An 18,430-nucleotide genomic window follows, 5' to 3' on the forward strand; every position below is an offset into this window, starting at 1 on the left:
GTCATCAGTGACTGCCAGGGTTGATTTGGCTGTTTGGTTGGCTATTCTGGCCCTGTCCCTTTTTCTCTATGTTGGAGAGAATGACTCTTCCAAATAAAAGAGGGCTGTTCGTGGGCCACAGTTATGTGAATAGATGGAAGGCCTCTAACTAGGATTGTTGTAAGGATCGAATAGGACAGGATATACAAAACAGACTTCAACCTCAGAGAGGCCCTATAACTGCATACAAATCTTCATGCAGGAACTCTCTGGAGCCCTGTTTTCCCTGGAGTATAATTCCCAAGACTGCTGGTGAGTGTAGCTACTGAACTTAATTAAGATGCTGTCTCTCTACAGAGCTTGAAGGATCCCTGGAAACACGAATCATTGCATACTGTAGCCTCTCTTGTATTAGTCTTACTTATGTGTCACCATGTCCCTTAGGTAGAGTTTCTCAATCTGGGCACTGTTGGCATCTTAGATCAGATCATTCTTAGAGACTATCCCATGCGCAGTAGGATGTTTAGCAGCATCTGTGGCCTCTACCCACTAGATGCCAGCAGCACCGCCCCCCCTTAGTAGTGACAATCAGAACTGTCTCCAGAGGTTGCTGAATGTCCCCAAGGGGCCAAAAATCACTCCTGACTGAGAACCAGTGAGTTTGACTGTGAGATCCATGAAAGCAAGTTTTATTTAAGTTGTATTCTTGCACCAAGTAACATAGTACCCAGCCCTAGGAGGTGCTCAATAAAACGTAGTTGGGTGAGATTTCAAACTGAACTAGATTCTGTATCTCCCTCTCTGCACCCCCCCCCCTAACTTGCACTCTGTCTCTCTCTGTCTCTCAAAACAAAGAAACAAACAAACATAAAAAGGGACACCTGGGTGGCTCAGTCAGTTAAGTGTCAGACTTTGGCTGTGATCATGATCTCATAGTCCATGAGTTTGAGCCTTGTGTCAGACTCTGTGCTCACAGCTTGGATCCTGGAGCCCACTTCAGATTCTGTGTCTCCCTCTCTCTCTGCTCCTCTACCACTTACGCTCTGTCTCTCTCTGCTTCTCAAAAATAAATAAAAAACAAAAACAAAAATAAAAATAAAACCCCCCAAAACCCCAAACTGAACTAATAGCCAAGTTTCACTTTAGGAAGAGAACCAACTTCTCAGCCACAGAAGCAGATGAAGCACATTGTGGCTGTTAAGCAGTCCAGGCTCAATGGGGAGACACTTGTCAGCAAAGAATATATTTTCACAGCACTATTGGATACAGATTTAGAAGAAGTAATTGAAAACAATTCCAGATTGCTGTAGGGTTGCCCAAACACTCTGGAATTCAGGCATCTGAGGATTTAGTTCTACCTGTCTGTTAATTTTTTTTTTTTTAATCACTCATCCCCTCTCCCCTATCCTCCTTGGTCAAAGAGATGTGCTCACAATATAATTTTCCCTTTGGCTTTGGGTTCTTGACCTTTCCCTATCTCAGGTTTCTTGCAGGTCCTCTGACAAACCTAATGGGAATTGTCACTGTATTTGTAGCCAGATTAAATTGTGCCTGTAGACCCAGGAAGGAAGAGAAAGGGAGGTGTTAGGTGGTTTTAGTCATTCTAGCTGATGCAAGACTGCTGACTTGGGGTGTTCCGGGGAGGCTGTGTCTTCTGTGATTTTAGTGGGTAGATGGAGGAGCAGTTTCCAGAGATGCTAGACCATAGCCGGCCTTTGGAGCACTCTTCCGCTCAGGAGCCAGTGACCTTTCTCCAGGTGGTTCTTCAGCTAAAGCAGCACATATTTGCTCTGCTCTCTTTCAGTGAAATGCCTGGAAAGAGTGACCAATAGGAGGCGCTCCGATTCCCTCTGTCTCACTTTCTCCTGAACATACCACACTCAGGATTTCACCGCCATCACTTGACAGAAAATTGTTCTTGTCAACGTCACCATGACCTGCCAGTTGCCAAATGTATGGTCAGTTTGCATCCTACCCCACTTCATCTCTCAGCAGCATTTGACCCAAGTGACCACCTGCCTTCTTTGAAATGCTTTCTTCACGTGGCTCTTAGGACACCACACTCTCCTGGTTTCCCTCCTCCCCACTCCCTTCTCTGTGATTGTTGCTGGCCCTGCTTCCTTTCCTCAGGCCCTTCCAAGGCTCCTCTTTACCTTTTTGCCCTTTCCTCCACTACCCTCCTCTTCTGTCTTTTATACACGAGTCTAGTGGCATTAAATATGGCTATGGACTGACTTGAGTCCTCCCCGCCCCAAACTCATACATTTGGAGATGGGCCTTTTGGAAGGTTAAGAGGCAGTCAGGAGGGTGAGATTCCCTTGATGGGATTAGTGCCCTTTCAAGAACAGACACCAGAGAGCTGTTCTGCTCTCTCCCTTTGCCATGCGAGGACATAGAGATGAGGTGACTGTCTACAAGTTCAGAAGAGAGCCCTAATTAGGGAACTGAGTTGGCTGGCACCTTGACCTTGGGCTTCCCAGCCTCCAGAGCTGTGGGAAATAAATTCTTGTTGTTTAAGCCACCAGTCTATGGTATTTTATTATGGCAGCCCAAACAGACTAATACAAATACTATTTGCTGGCAAGCCATGTATCTACATATCCAGCCTGCATATCTTTCCAGAAGGCCAATCTAAGATGCCTCATTGACTCACTCAATATCTCTGCCTGGATGACTGATAGGTATCCCAAATTAACAGAGCCCACAAGGAACTCCCTCACTCCAAAACCTACTACAGTGATCTACTCCATCTCAGTGAATGGCAATCTCTTCTTTTGATCGACCAGGCTAAGAACTTTGGAGTTCTCTCTCTCTCTCAGACTTCATATCCAATCCTTCCGCAAACCTCTAGCTCTGCCTTCAAATATACATCCCAGATCCAATGACTTCTTACCACCCTCACCACCCACTCCCTTTGTTCAAGCCGCCTGTATCCTGCATTGTGGCAATAGTCTCCTAACTGGATCCAGTGCCCCCAGACTTGCCCCCCGTTCCTGCATTCTCCTGTCTGTTTTCAACATAGCAGCTGGCTCACATCACACATCAGCTGCACATCCTCCAAAAGCATGCATCTTAGAGTGACATCCAAATCTTACCACCACCTGCGTTCCTAGAGTCTGGGCCCCTTTTGTTGCTCTGAACTCATCTTCTGCCTCCTGTCCCAACCTTATCCCTGTCCCACCCTTTCCTTGTCCCTCTCTTCCACCAAGGAGCCTCCTGCTTCAGAGTCTTTGCACATGCTGTTCCTTTTGCCTGGAATATTTTCCCCTCATGCATTTTCATGGGCCACTTTACTTACCTTCTTCAAGCCAAAGAGTCACCTCCTCCAAACAGCCTTCCCTGATCATCCATCCTACCTATAGAACTATGCCTCCATCATGCTCTTTTATTTACTCTCTAGTCCTGAGCCTGAGTTATCTGTTGACTTTCTTACCTGTTCCTCCTCTGGAATATAAACTCCCTGAATTTAAGAATCTGGCCTCGTTCCACCACTGCAACCCTAAAACTTCAATAGCCTCTGGCCCATAGTTGGTACTCAGTCATATTTGTTGAGAGAGAATGAATGAAATAATACCTACAACTACAAAGAGCCAACATGATAAAGTGGCCCATGTCAACAATTTCCTGGAAGATTACAGGCTAGTGATGCTTCTTTATTAAAACCTTTCTATCAGGAGGTTGAAGTGCAATGAGAACATTAATGTCCTGAGGCAGATTGGATGTCAAACTTCCTTTAAAGAGAAGTGCCCGGATTAGATAGACGCATGTGGTCCAAAGAGCACAGCATCGATAAATGGGAGGAAGATGAAAACAAAGTGCTGTGAGTGTTCTGAAAAGGGAAGAGTCACATCTTTTGGGGGATATTATGGATGGCTTCATGAGAGAGGCCACAGTGGAGCTTGACAGGTATGGAACTATGGCATGGGAGCAAGGAGGTCCTCCACACCAAGGGAAGAGATACTTGAACCCAAGTGTGCGATGAAAGTCCTTTTTCTATAGAAATGATGATGACCAAGTGTGGCTAGAGAATGGAGCAGGAACAAGGCAGTAGGTAGAAACTGGGATGGAGAGACAACCCAGATCATGTTGAGTAGTATTATCAGTTTCCAAAGTACCAGGATTGGGAAACAGGAGCCCTAGTTCCACGACAATAGCAAAAACAATACTTCAAGTCTGATCATTCTCGCTTGCTTCAGAATGCTTGTGCAAAGGGTTTTGGAATCCTTGAAGAGGATTACTTTATTTATAGCAACTTTTTGGTGTATTTCCATGTTTCCTTCAGTCTCTGAAAATTGGTAATCTGTGCAGCATCTATAAAGACTATTCACCACCTACCAGAACAATCTCTTACTCTCCCTTGATGGATAACAGAGTTTACTGTAAGTGCCTTTTCATGACCATGATAGAATTTCCCCCATTCTTTCACTTTTCTCATAGAGCCCACATCTGCTGACCTCCAGTGTTTGATAAAAGGTCTCTCTCATTAGATCACCCAGCTCAAGCTGTCTGAAAAAGATTCTAGTAAGGATGGCTACAGACTGAATAAGTCTGTCTTTCCAAATACCATGGACTCGCAGGCTTAGGCAGGCTTAGGGTAGAACACATTTTAGTAACTGGACACAGACTATGTACCAAGAATAATTAGAAGCTATTCTGGCCCCCAATGCAGATCATTATGACAAAAATTCAGGGACCTGGTCTCCTGAATAAACCACAGCTGACATTTACCTATATCCATAGTCCATTTTAATGCAGTTTTACCATGACGTGGGGCACAAAGCAATGTTTGGGAAAGAATTTGCATATTCAAAGCATTTCAGCCCTGGGAAACATACAATGTTATTTGGCAGAATTTGGGCTCAGGTCATGATCTCACGGTTCGTGAATTCGAGGCCCGTGTCAGTCACTGTGCTGACAGTGAGGAGCCTGGTTGGGATTCTGTCTGTCTGTCTCTCTCAAAAATGAATAAACATTTTTTTCTTAAAGTGATAACAGCTTTAACAAAGGTCAGTTAAGGCAGAGCTTGAACTCATACTTCAGACTGGAATTCTTTCCACAGGGAAGGCAATCATCTCTCGGTGACCATCTGTGGGATAATCTCTCATGGGCTGGTGTTTGGAACTCATGCTCTTTAAGGGCCTCTGTAACTCATACCCTATACTTTTCTGATATGCCTTCACCTCCCCTGCCTTTGAATGGTGTGCATTAAGTGCCAGCTCAGGTCCCCCAGTCTGCATAAGAGCATTATGGGTACGGGGAGCTTATCTGTCTGTATTCTGTGTTCTTGCACTACCCCTGATGCCTCAAAGGAGCTCAGTACATCTTCGTTACTTTCCTTTCTGCCATGGAATATACTCGTTCAGCTGAATTGATGAGGTTGGGGAGAGGGCGGGTATTTGATGGAAGGAGGTTGTAAGTGCCTTCATAACCCACCAAAGTACGAGAGGGCTGGAGATGAAAGAAATATAAGGAGGGGACAGGGGAGTAAAAGGAAAAGAAAGACAAAGGGTGGGGGGGAAAGTCAGAAAAAGGTCACATTCAAGGGACCCTACTGCATGCTCTTTGCTCGTTTTCCCGTGGATACCCCCTCAAAGCCACTAATTCCACCAGGAGCCACGCCTGAGCCTCTGATCAGGAAGGATGCTCTCCTTGCCTACGGTGGGGCTCGGGGCTGCCCTGGGAAGCACAGGCCAGTCGGCGTGGCAGCGGGGTTTCTCTTCTTAGCGGGTGCTTCAGAGGGAGTCAGACAGCAGGTAATCTTAGATACAAGCTGGGTGGGAACTGCTGCGGCAGCCTCTGTGGGGGCTTTCCTCCCACTTTCCAAGGAAGCTCATGGAACCTGGACAAGCTGGGATGGAGGCCCAGACAATCCCAGATTGAGGGATGCTTGGGGGTGGGGGCTGAGCCCTTCCAAGTCCCCAGTGTCATCCCAGGCTAGAGCGGCCTGCTGCGCACAGGAAATATTGAACCTTCTGTGTCTTAAAGAGGGAACCTGGAACGGGTCCAAGATTACACTTAATACATCTGCTGGGAGCTACAGAGAAGGGAAACTGGAAGAATCTGTGAAAATAACCCTTGCCAAGCCAGGCGAACACACAGAGGCAGGATGGCAGTGCTAGCGAAGATAAAAAGTGGCTTTCCCTCTGGTAGTGGGTAGTTTCCAAAGACCATCCACATGCATGATGTCTTTGTTCCATCTGATGAGGTATGCAGAGGATGTGATTGGCGGTGAGCTACTGGCCAATCCCTCAGTATGCTCCCCGTGGCACTCAACCTCGCAGGCTGTCCATTAAATGGCACGTAAATGAGATGGACGGCTGGGTGGACGAACTTGCTTTTTGGCATTTCATAGGTGAGAAACTGATCCAGAATAGTTACAGTCATTGCAAAGCATTCAACCTGGAGCACTCATTCTCTTATCAGGTGCTCTTGCTAGACCCGTGCTAGACATGGCCCCCTTGCTTGGGGAGCTCACTGTTCAGAGAGTGAGGTGGCCAGAAATGATTATGCTGTCTGACATGTGTTCAGAAGGCCCCGGAAGACAGAAAGGAGAGTGGTTGATTCCAAGCAAAAGGGTTCCCTGTTGATGTGCAGGACGTAGCCAGATGTAGCAATGAAACTACTATTCAGATGTTCAGACTCCTCCTTTCTTTTCTTTTTTTTTAAATGTAATGTTTATTCATTTTTGAGAGAGAGAGAAAGAGCGAGCAGGGGAGGGGCAGAGAGAGAGGGAGACACAGAATCTGAAGCAGCCTTCAGGCCCTAAGCTGTCAGCACAGAGCCTGACACGGGGCTCAAGCTCACAGACCATGAAGTCATGACCTGAGCTGAAGTCGAATTCTTAGCCTACTGAGCCACCCAGGCGCCTGACTCTTCCTTTCTTTGACCTTTCCTCTGATCCTGTTACCCTTGCCCCCTAGGCACTCCGAGATGTCTAGGGGTTTGTGGGGGGCAGGAATGAAAAGTGACGATAAAGACTGTTTAAGGGAAGCACGGTCTTTGCAATATTGCTTTCTTCCCACTAGCACATCCTTACATCAACATAAACACACCATACATCTACATATATATGCATATATACATGTGTGTGTGAGTATCTGTATGCACACACACATGCACCAGCATAATCTTTAAACCTGTCACCAAAATGGCATGCAGAGCTCCTGCCAGCCCTTCTTACACAAAACAATTCTGCAGTGCTGTATGCCTGATATGTGGGCATGAAGCTTCATGTAGTTTGACAGCCATGGGTTTCAAATTTTATTAAACCTCTGCCTTGTTCAGTCTGATTTCTTTAAGGCTTTATCTAATTGCCTTGGGCCATGGGACCTACCACCTTGGCCATGTGCACAGATATAAATTTTAGCATGTGATTGAGGGAACGTAATAAACTAATGTATAATAAATAGCAAAGACTTTTGATAATCTGTGTCCTAGTTGGAAGCGTGGCTCATAAAAATAATGATTACATGATACATGCTTGCATTATTTACAAGGTACATGCATACTCTCTGTTCTCCAAGGGCTGTTGGGCATTTGGATGTAATCACCAGAAATCCAGGCATTTCCAAATGCCCCCATGTGTGTTGACATGTAGCCCAAACATCTGGGTGGCTGACTGAGAAATGTGATTTTTCAGTGGACCAGTGAGTTCCAGGTGCTCACAGCATGTGTTTCAAGTCACCTCTTCCGGGAAGGCTGCAGGATTTGGTGGGAGTCAGCAGCCCCCTTGTGTGGCTCCTGCATGTCACCACACATGTGAATTCACTTGTCACATCTCCTCACAAGGATGCGAGCACTTTGAGGGCAGTGATGGATATTATTTACCTTCTTTACTCCCAGACATTTGTTGAATGAACGAGCATCTGCATGAATGAATGAATGAATGAATGGGGTGCCTACACACACTTAATGCAGGGCCTTGTACCAGGGAGACCCTTGAATATTGAATAAGCACTTATGTTCACGAGTAAGGAAGTTCAGATCAGCAGTGCTGTGTTACATATTTTTTGCTTAAATGCCTCAAAGCCCAAAGAATCATTTTTACACAGCTTCTTCTAGTCTACGGGAGAAAAATAGATAAAAAATCATGAAGAATTTGCAGTGCCTGGAGCAGGGGTATGAATTCCCCATGTTCACTTGGGGGAATGAGGCACAGAGCCCAGGGTTCGGATTTCACTTCCTTGTGCTCTTTCCCTCCTACAAATGTGCCTCCCTTGGCCTCTCTCTTCACATCAGAAGTTGGCCGAGTATTTATATATATTACAAGGCTTCTCTATGTAAATCCACATTCCATAAATCCCAAAGCTTTTCTCCTGTTTCTGAGCAAGAGGCTGAACAAGATATATGTGTTTTCTTTTTTCTTTCCTTTTTTTTTTTTTTTTTGTAACCAGCAAATGGCTTTTTTATTGATTCATCTCTTCTAACAGCAGGTTTGTCTTCATGCAGATTTCAGGACTCTGTGCTTTCTGTCTCTGTCTGTCTGTCTCCAGCAAAGCCCTTCCTTAAGTTCAGAGACACTAATTGTTTCCTCTCCTCCTCTTTCATTCCACAGGTATATCTGACCTGGCTGTGCCAATAAGCCCCCAGCTTCTCCAGAGTCTTGTATTTCCCGCATGCTGCGGCTAGAATTTTATGGCCCTAATCAGATTTTGCTGTTTTTCTTCACACCGGGTCCCTTCCCCATCCATTCTGCCCTTTTGACTCTTCTCCCCCAACCCTCACCTTCATGGTACATGGGCCTATTAAATGGTGTCCAGTCCAATTTCTGGCACCCGATAAATCTAAATTTTCAAGCTTGGGAAGCCAGGCTCGCCCACTGGCACCCAGATAAATGAGTCCTCCATGAGAAACCTACACTGAACATTACTCAAGACTCTCCCGAAACCCCAACTCAGGGTTTCCTGCCTGAGAAAGTCAAAGTCCCCCCCGCCTTTCCTTCGTCACCCCCTGAAAAAGAAAACGCCCGGAAGGCACACAGACTTGTCTTCATCTGGGCGCTCCCGCCCCTCGATGAGGGTGCTCACGCTGGTTCCCAGTCTCCCACCCCCAGCACCCAGCCTGTCCCACGTCACTCCGCCACAGCAGTGGCTTTGAAATGAGACTTAATATCCCACACACGCGCCTGCACCGTTCAGCTCGTCAGGGCTCTGAGCGTGGAGCTGAACAAAGGGTCTCCATGCAGACGTTTCATTGTTTGCAACAGGCACAAGCAAGCAGGGCTTCCAGTCCCAGCCCACCCCGTGCCGAAGCCCGCCCCTTTTGGGGATGCTGTTTCAACACCCTAAATCTATGCTCCACCTGATTGACAGGGGCCCGGATGTGGCCTCATGGGGGAGGAGGAGGACTGTGGGGGCTGGAGGCATTTGAAGTCAGCTTGGTTCCTGGAAAACTGGTGGCAAGGGGTTTCCAAGACCCAGGGCTGCTGAGGGGGGTACACGGGGTGGGGGCTGGTAGTGGAGGGCTAGGGTCTGCTTTGTGCCCAGAGAGACCTGGAGATGGTGGTCTGCTCTTGGGAATTGGGAACTACTTGTATTTACTTATTTGTTATTTTGACTGGTGAAATTACCCCCTTTCACTGTGCCAGCCTTCTCCTGCTGCACAATAAAAATTAATTACAATGAATTAGAACCTTTATAAACCACCCTTAGCAATACAATGGCTTGGAGACAGCCCCTCCTGGGGCCTCTCACTGGTCTACAGCTTCCAATCCCATTAGAAGAGCAATTCTAAAAGGCAAACGTCTCTCAAAGCAAGTACCTGCTTTTGACTTCTATGGGATAAATCTGGGAGCTAACCAGATGCTGTGAGGGTTGATTTTATGTGTTAGCTTGCCAGTGACTTAATCAAACATGAATCCAGGTATTGACCTGATGACGTTTTGTAAATGTGGTTAAAGCTAGAGTTGACCGACTAAGCCGACTGTCCCGAATAATGTGGGTGGGCTTCATTCAATCATTTGAAGACCTACAGAGCAAAAACAGGTTTCACAGGGAAGGAAAATAAAATCTACCTTAAGACAGATCAACTTTTGCCTAGGTTTCCGGCCTGCTGGCCTGGCCTGCCCTACACATTTCAGACTTGCCAGCTTCAACAATTCCTTGAAATGAGTCTCTTCATGGAAAAATAAATCTCTATCTGCATCGATATCGTATTTAGATCTACGTATTGTTGATTTTCCCTCTCTGGAGAACTCTGACTGATATGTTCAGAAACCTTATGCTGAATTTGAATCGTTCATTGTGTAAGTAACTCCTAGGAGGGCGAACACTCTTTCTTTCTCCAGCATAAAGCCCTGTGTTGTGCACAAGGGAGGAGCTTAATAGTCTCCAGAGTGATGCAAAACCCGAAGAAGCCCTGTGATGCTTTTCTCAACTTCTGCCACTACACTTTCAGTTCATGAAAACATTTGCTCCCTCTCTTCCATGCAGGACTAATCATCCCTGCCTGGGAGTTGGAACTGATGCCCTTACCACTTTGCCTTTAACGTCTATTGAACATGCCACATCTCCCCACCACCACCCAGGGTCCAGGCACGTGACTTATCCAGGCATCCTCCAAGCTCAGACATGGTCTGTGTTCATTGTGCTTTGCCTTGGCTGCCATCCTAAGATGATGCTCTCCCTTTCTCATCAGCTGGTGGAGCCTCTGGAGAGGACACTTCTAGGCTCTGAGGTCATGGAGCATTTATGGTGTCAGACCTGGCTTGGGACCTGGTTTTCATATAAGCTTTGCCAACCTGATGAAACAATATAACTTTGATGTACTGTCCTGATTAGCAAAATGGGGGCAAAATGACTCATAGGAACATGTGAGGGTTAATAAAGCAAATAGTTATCAATTTTTTTTCGCATTGCACAGAACACTCATGTTTCCCCCAGTTGAAGTACTTGCGAAGTTCCAACTTGCGTTGGAACTGCAAAACGCAAGGCAGAAAAGAACTACCCTGGTTGGCTCTAAGGAACCCCTCCTTCCTCCATGCAGGATCTCTTATCCGTTAGCCGATTCTAGGATGTGCCCGTAGCACTCCTCCCTCTGTCCCTCTGTCAACGCGTCACACTACTCGAGGGCATCATTCCTGCCTGAAAACCTGATGGAATACTCCACATCTTTAAACCAATCAAACAACTCACCTACCCAAACCATCTTCCTCCACCCAATATACCTGCTGTGGTTACTACCTCATTCCTGTCTTTTCCTCTACCACGAAATTCACTGACAGAGTTGTCTGCACCTTTGGTCTCCGTAATCCCTCCTCTTGTTCTTTCTTGAGCCCTCCTCCAGTTGTGTCTTTGTTTCCGCTATCCTACTACGGCTGTAGTCAAGGTTGCAAAAGGCCTTCACATTTCCGGAAGTTATGGTTGATTCTCTAACACCATCTTGCTCGGTCTACTGACAAGGTTGGGCACAGTTGGTCACCGCTTCACCTTGAAGTATTTGCTTCACTAGCCCCTGGGGCACACCACCTGGGCTGTCCCCACCTCAATGGTAATTCCTCCTCAATGTCTTTTGGGGTTCCTCATCTTGACCTGACCTCTACCTCTATTTAAAAAAAATTTTTTTAATGTTTATTTATTTTCGAGAGAGAGAGAGAAAGACAGGAAGTGAGGGTGGGGACGAGCAGAGAGAGAAGGAGACACAGAATCCAAAGCAGGCTCCAAGCTCTGAGCTGTCAGCACAGAGCCTGACACGGGGCTTGAACTTACAGACTGCAAGATCATACCTGAGCTGACGTCAGACACTCAATGGACTGAGCCACCCAGGGACCCCTGACTTCTATATTTTCAGGTTCTCAGTTCTTAATTTCCACACCCATGGGAAAGGGAATGAGGGATTCATTTAATCCCATAGTTTAAAATACCATCTATATTTTGATAATTCCTCAATTTATATCTGTCTAGCCCTGTCTCCTGAAAGCCAGACGCATAGCCAACTGCTTACTTAACATCTCTGCCTGGATGTCTTAACAGACCTCTAAAATTCATCATGTCCAAAAAAACTTCCTGGTTTCCCCCCTGAAATCTGCCATTCTGAAGTTTTTCTTTCAATAAATGGTAATTCCATTCTACAATTTACTCACCTCTAAAACATTGGGATCATCTTGGCACATAATTTCTTTTTAATCTTTTCCCAACCACATTGGATTTTTTAAAATATAATTTATTGCCAAGTTAGCTAACTTACAGTGTATACAGTGTACTCCTGGATTCAGGATTAGATACCTGTGATATATCACTTACATATAACACCCAGTGCTTATCCCAACAAGTGCCCTCCTCAATGTCCATCACCCATTTTTCCTGTCCCAACACATCATTTGTTACCATGCCTTACAGACAGCAAATCCAATAGCAAGTGCTACTATGGCTCTACTTTCTTTCATTTTGTTTTTGTTTTTGTTTTTGTTTTTTTTTGCTTTTGTTTCATGGCTTCAGGATGTGGAACAAAAAGAAACACAATATTTATTTATTTAATTTTATTTAAAATTTTTTTCTTTTTTAATAGTTTATTGTCAAGTTGGTTTACATATAACACTTAGTGCTCATCCCAACAAGTGCCCTCCTCCATGCCCATCACCCCTCCTACCCCACCCTCATCAGCCCTCAGTTTGTTCTCAGCGTTCAAGAGTCTCTCATGGTTTGCCACCCTCTCTCTTCCCAACTATTTTTCCCCTTCTTCTCCCCCATGGTCCTCCATTAAGTTCCTCTTAATCCAACTACATGTGCTAACATATGGTATCTGTCCTTCTCTGCCTGACTTATTTTGATCAGCATAACACCCTCAAGTTCCATCCATGTTGCTACACATGGCCAGATCTCATTCTTTCTCATTGCCATGTAGTATTCCATTGTATAGATGAACCAAATCTTCTTCATCCATTTGTTGGTTGATGGATGCTTAGGCTCTTTCCATGTTTTGGCTATTGTTGAGAGTGCTGCTATGAACATTGTGGTACATATGTCCCTGTGCATTAGCACTCCTGTATCCCTTGGGTAAATTCCTAGCAGTGCTATTGCTCGGTCATAGGGAAGTTCTATTGTTAATTTTTTGATGAACCTTCACACTGTTTTCCAGAAAGGCTGCACCAGTTTACATTCCCACCAACAGTGTAGGAGGGTGCCCGTTTCTCCACATCCTCACCAGCATTTAGAGCAAATCCTCTGATTTGCTCATTTTAGCCACTCTGACTGGCATGAGGTGGTATCTCAGTGTGGTTTTGATTTGTATTTCCCTAATGATGAGTGATGCTGAGCACCATTTCATGTGTCTGTTGGCCATCTGGATGTCCTCTTTGGAGAAGTGTCTGTTCATATCTTCTGCCCATTTCTTCACCTGATTGTTTGATTTTTAGGTGTGGAGTTTGGTGAGTTCCTTATAGATTTTGGATATTAGCCCTTTATCTGATATGTCATTTGCAACTATCTTTTCCCATTCTGTCAGTTGCCTATTGGTTTTATTGATTGTTTCCTTTGCCGTGCAAAAGCTTTTCATCTTGATAAGGTCCCAATAGTTCATTTTTGCTCTTGATTCCCTTGCCTTTGGGGATGGGTCAAGTAAGAAATTTCTGTGGTTGAGGTCAAGAAGGTTGTTTCCTGCTTTCTTCTCTAGGGTTTTGATGGTTTCTGGTCTCACCTTCAGGTCCTTTATCCATTTTGAGTTTATTTTTGTGTATGGGGTGAGAAAATGATCTAGTTTTATTCTTCTGGATGTTGCTGTCCAGTTCTCCCAGCACCATCTGTTAAAGAGGCTGTCTTTTTTTCCATTGGATACTCTTTCCCGCTTTGTCAAAGATTAGTTGGCCATACATTTTTGGGTCCAATTCTGAGTTCTCTATTCTATTCCATTGGTCTATGTGTCTGTTTTTGTGCCAATACCATACTGTCTTGATGATGACAGCTTTGTAGTAGAGGCTAAAGTCTGTGATGGTGATGCTTCCCATTTTGGTTTTCTTCTTTAATATTACTTTGGCAATTCAGGGTCTTTTGTGGTTCCATACAAATTTTAGGATAGTTTGTTCCAGCTTTGAGAAGAATGCTCATGCAATTTTGATTGGGATTGCATTGAATGTGTAGATTGCTTTGGGTAGTAATGGCATTTTAACAATATTTATTCTTTCGATCCATGAGCATGGAATGTTTTTCCATTTCTTTGTGTCTTCTTCAATTTCCTTCCTAAGTTTTCTATAGTTTTCATTATACAGATCTCTTATACCTTTGGTTAGGTTTATTCCTAGGTATTTTATGGTTTTTTTCTGCAATTGTGAATGGGATCAGTTTCTTGATTTCTCTTTCTGTTGCTTCATTATTGGTGTATAAAAATGCAACCGATTTCTGTAAGTTGATTTTGTACCCTGCAACTTCGCTGCATTCATGAATCAGTTCTAGTAGGCTTCTAGTGGAGTCTATCAGGTTTTCTATGTAAAGTGTCATGTTGTCCGTGAAAAGTGAAAGTTTGACTTCTTCTTTGCCAATTCTGATTAGGCCCTACTTTCAAAATCCATTCAGAATGTTACCACTTCTCCCCATGTCTGCTGACACACTGAGTCTAGTCCAGTTTACTATCTTCTGCCATGTGGATTATTTTATTTTATTTTTTATTTGGGAAGGGGGGAGAGTGAAGAAGAATCTAAAGCAAGCTCCACCTTCATTGAAGAGCGCAACATACGGCTCAAGGTCCCATGACCCTGGGATCATGACCTGAGCCAAAATCAAGAGTCGGATGCTCAACCAACTGAGCCCCCCCAGGCACCCCTGTCATGTGGATTATTTTGACAGTGTCCTAATTGTCTCTGTATTTCTCCCTCCACTCAACTCTAGATTATTTTCAACATAATATCCAGAGTGATTCTCTTAAAACAATAACCTAATCATGTCTCTCCTCTGCTCAAAATCTTCCACTAGCTTCCCACCTCATTTAAAATCAAAGGGAAAGTCCCATTAAGGGTCAAGGCCCTACACAATCTGTCTCCAGAAGATTAAGGTGAAAATTTAGTTTCTTTCATATTCCTTATTGACTCCTCCTGGGTGTGATCATCCAACCTTAGTCATGATCTCCTTGCTATAATTCAAACATAGTGAAACATACACCCACCTCAGGACCTTTGTAGATGCTGTTCCCTCCACCTGGAACATCTTTCTCCTGCATATATCCACATGGGTCACTCCCAGATGTCCATGTGGATCCTTCTCTTCAGGGAAGAGAACTTCTCAGAGACCTGAACTTGATCACCCAATGTAAAAAAGAGCATTTTCTATCATCTCTTGATAGCCTCCTTGCTTACCCTGCTTTATTTTTTATAGCTCTTGTCAATGCCAAACATATTATATATCATATAATTATATATGATATATTCCTTTGTGTTTTTGCTGATTTTCTATTCCAACAAAAAATGTAAGTTCAAGGTATCAGGAACTTGGTCTCTTGTTCACTGCTGTATTTACTGACACCAAATCCAATGTCTGGCACATGGTAGAGTCTCAATAATTATTTGTTGAAGGAGTGAATGCATGAAATGGAATTCACAGGCTGAGAGCGCCATTCACCGTAACCTCCACCCCTTGACTCTGAATTCATCACCTGGAGCTCCAGAGATGGTCTCACCTTAGACAGTCATCCTGTCCCTTCTTCTCAGCTCTTTGCTCCTGGACCATAAGCATCTCTGGTTCTTTCTACGGTTCTTTAAACAAGAACTGTGCCGGCTCTGACAGCACATCTGAGCTTCTTCACACTCCTCAGTGTCATCTGTCTGAATTTAGGAGTCTGGACACTTAAAATAAGTGACTTGTCTTCTGACTATGTTCTTGTCCCCTGTGGGCTTTAGTTACACCATAGCCATATTGGCCTCACCCACCATGTCTGAAAATCAGTCTGAAATTGCAGCAGGATGGATTCGGACCTACAACTGAAGTCACTTCAAATGGTAAAAAGTAATGTGGGAGCTTCGAGATGGTATATTACAGACTTGGGATAACTTATTATGCTTTATGATGGGGAGGAGCTAGGGGTATGGATGCTGTCAGTGTATTCTAATGATTAGAAGTAGGTGGCTTACAAACCCTCTAGGGACAGTTTATCACTCACGGAGCAGTTTATAGCCTAGGCTTACAATGGACGCCAAAGTATTTCCTGTAAGATCTATTTAAAACCTAATGTGGATGGTAATCAGGGTAGAAGACAGGCAGCACGTTCAAATGGAGCAACTGAGGAGAGCTTATTTTATTTATTTTATTGGGGGGGAAGGGCAGAGAGAGAGAGAGAGAGAGAGAATCTCAAGTACGCCCCATGCTTCTCTTCAGGGGGAGAACTTCTCAGAGATCTGAACTAGGGCTCAATTTCATGACCCTGGGATTATGACCTGAGCTGAAATCAAAAGTCAGAGGCTTAACTGACAGAGCCAACCAGGTGCCCTGAGGAGAGTTTCATGAAAGAGATATTTACAAAGGCGTGGGAGGGATTAAAGAAAACTGACCAGAAGTGTTGAAGAAATCAGGGGGAAGCCAAAGCTTGGAATTGTGACCTGGAGGCCTCAAGGGTCAAGGGGAGGGAGTTGTTCCTATCCCTGGAGAGAGTAGCTAGCTTTAGGAGGTGGCTGCCTGGTGTGGCTCTCTCAAAGCTAGGGGAGAGAGCCAGAGGAGTAAACACTCACATCTAACTCACTGCTCCCGTCCCGTCTACAGCTGGTGCTCCGGTGACAGTTCCCAAGTAGACATTAGGGAATCAGGGAGCCATTGAAGGTGCCCGAAGAGGTCAGCCTCCAGGAGGGCATGGAGCGGAAGGATGTAGGGAAGATGTGAAGGATTCAGTGGGGGAGGTCCAGCAGGACTTTCTTAGGAATGAATGATTTTTTAAGAAGTGAGGGCTTTCCCCAATACTTTTCTATAATAATTGTTTTAATGTTGAAGCCCTTTCCTTTCCTTTCCTTTCCTTTCCTTCCCTTCCCTTCCCTTCCCTTCCCTTCCCTTCCCTTCCCTTCCCTTCCCTTCCTGTTCTTTTCTGTTTTGGTAGTGGTGTTGGGATTATGGGCTTTCCCACTTGATTTGATTTTTTGTATTAAAATGACTTTATAAAATAACTTTATACCATTCTTTAAAAATTAATGTGAGACTGTATGATTCCATATGTTTGATTTTAGGAACAGGCTAACCCAGTGGATGGTGATCGAAGTTAGAATCATTGCTACCTCCAAGAAGGGACACAGGGGAACATTTCTAAGAAATGCGTGTCTTGAACTGTGCGGTGGTTACATGGGCGTATATATAAGTAAAAATTCATTGAGCTGTACGCTTAAGATTTATGTCTTTTATTGTGTGTAAATCACACCTCTGTGAAAAAAAAGAAAAAGAAAAATAGCGTGCCTGGTTATACCTTCCCCCCCCCTTTTTTTATAGTTTATTGTCAAGTTGGTTTCCATATAACACCCAGTGCTCAAGCATGATGTTCATATGCAATATTGTTATGGTTTCTACAATCTATATAAGCATTGGCATGTCCGTTTTACACTGTCTTATCTGTTCTCTCTATCCTCATAACCAGCACTCAATTTTTTCGAGGGGCAAAGATAGGGGAGGGATACAAACTATCTCGGGGAAAGCTACAGACAATTACCCTCAGTTGAAAATAAACATAATAAAACTATAGAAGTCTAATTTTTGAAACTTGAGAGGGTTTTTTCTGTAGCTATTCACTTCTAATCACTCTTACCTAATAAATGAATAGAATAGCTAATGTGATTAGACTAATTCACTATTCATCAAGAATATTAAATGAATAGAATATTTTGCATTTCACCAGTCACACATCTTGAGTATTTACCTGATATTACAATCAGACATGTGTTAGATTTTTCTCTTTGCTTCTGGGCCATAGCTCATGGATAATTATAGTGTTTAATTAGCCCCACACAGCATTTGGCTCTCCGGTGTGGATGGAAATTACAGGATGTAGAAAGAACAAATCAAACACGTGAAAGGAAAGTAGCCCTTTGCGAAGGCATTAGCAGGGGTGATGGGCAGTGCAGGGTGAATAGTTATTCCACTTGAATAGAAAAGAAGTTCCTTTTCATAAAGATTTTAAAAGTACATTTTTTTGAAATGCAGCTAGTGAGTATGAAATGGAAAATAGGTAGAGAGTTTAATGCACTTATAAAGAGGATTTTTGCTCCCCTGACCATTCTTGACTGCCCCTTACATTAGATGAGATAATAGGACCCTCAGTTGGTGAGGAGCTTCCTCTGAGCAAGCTGGACAGGTGGATTGAACTGACTGTCAGAGGTTAAGGTGACTGTTGCTCCATCCTAAGGCCTGAAAGTACAAAGAAACAGTCTGATAGCCAAATGCCTAATTTCCCAATTAGGTGATCATTCAAGTCAGTCTAATCTCATTCCACAAACAGAATGAGCAACCATCTTCTCTGGTGAGACATGGTGCTAAGGGCTATGGAGGAAAGAGAAATC

This window comes from Hyaena hyaena, unplaced genomic scaffold (assembly GCF_003009895.1).
Source record: "Hyaena hyaena isolate Hyena2069 unplaced genomic scaffold, ASM300989v1 scaffold_1565, whole genome shotgun sequence".
In the NCBI taxonomy this organism is placed as follows: domain Eukaryota; kingdom Metazoa; phylum Chordata; class Mammalia; order Carnivora; family Hyaenidae; genus Hyaena; species Hyaena hyaena.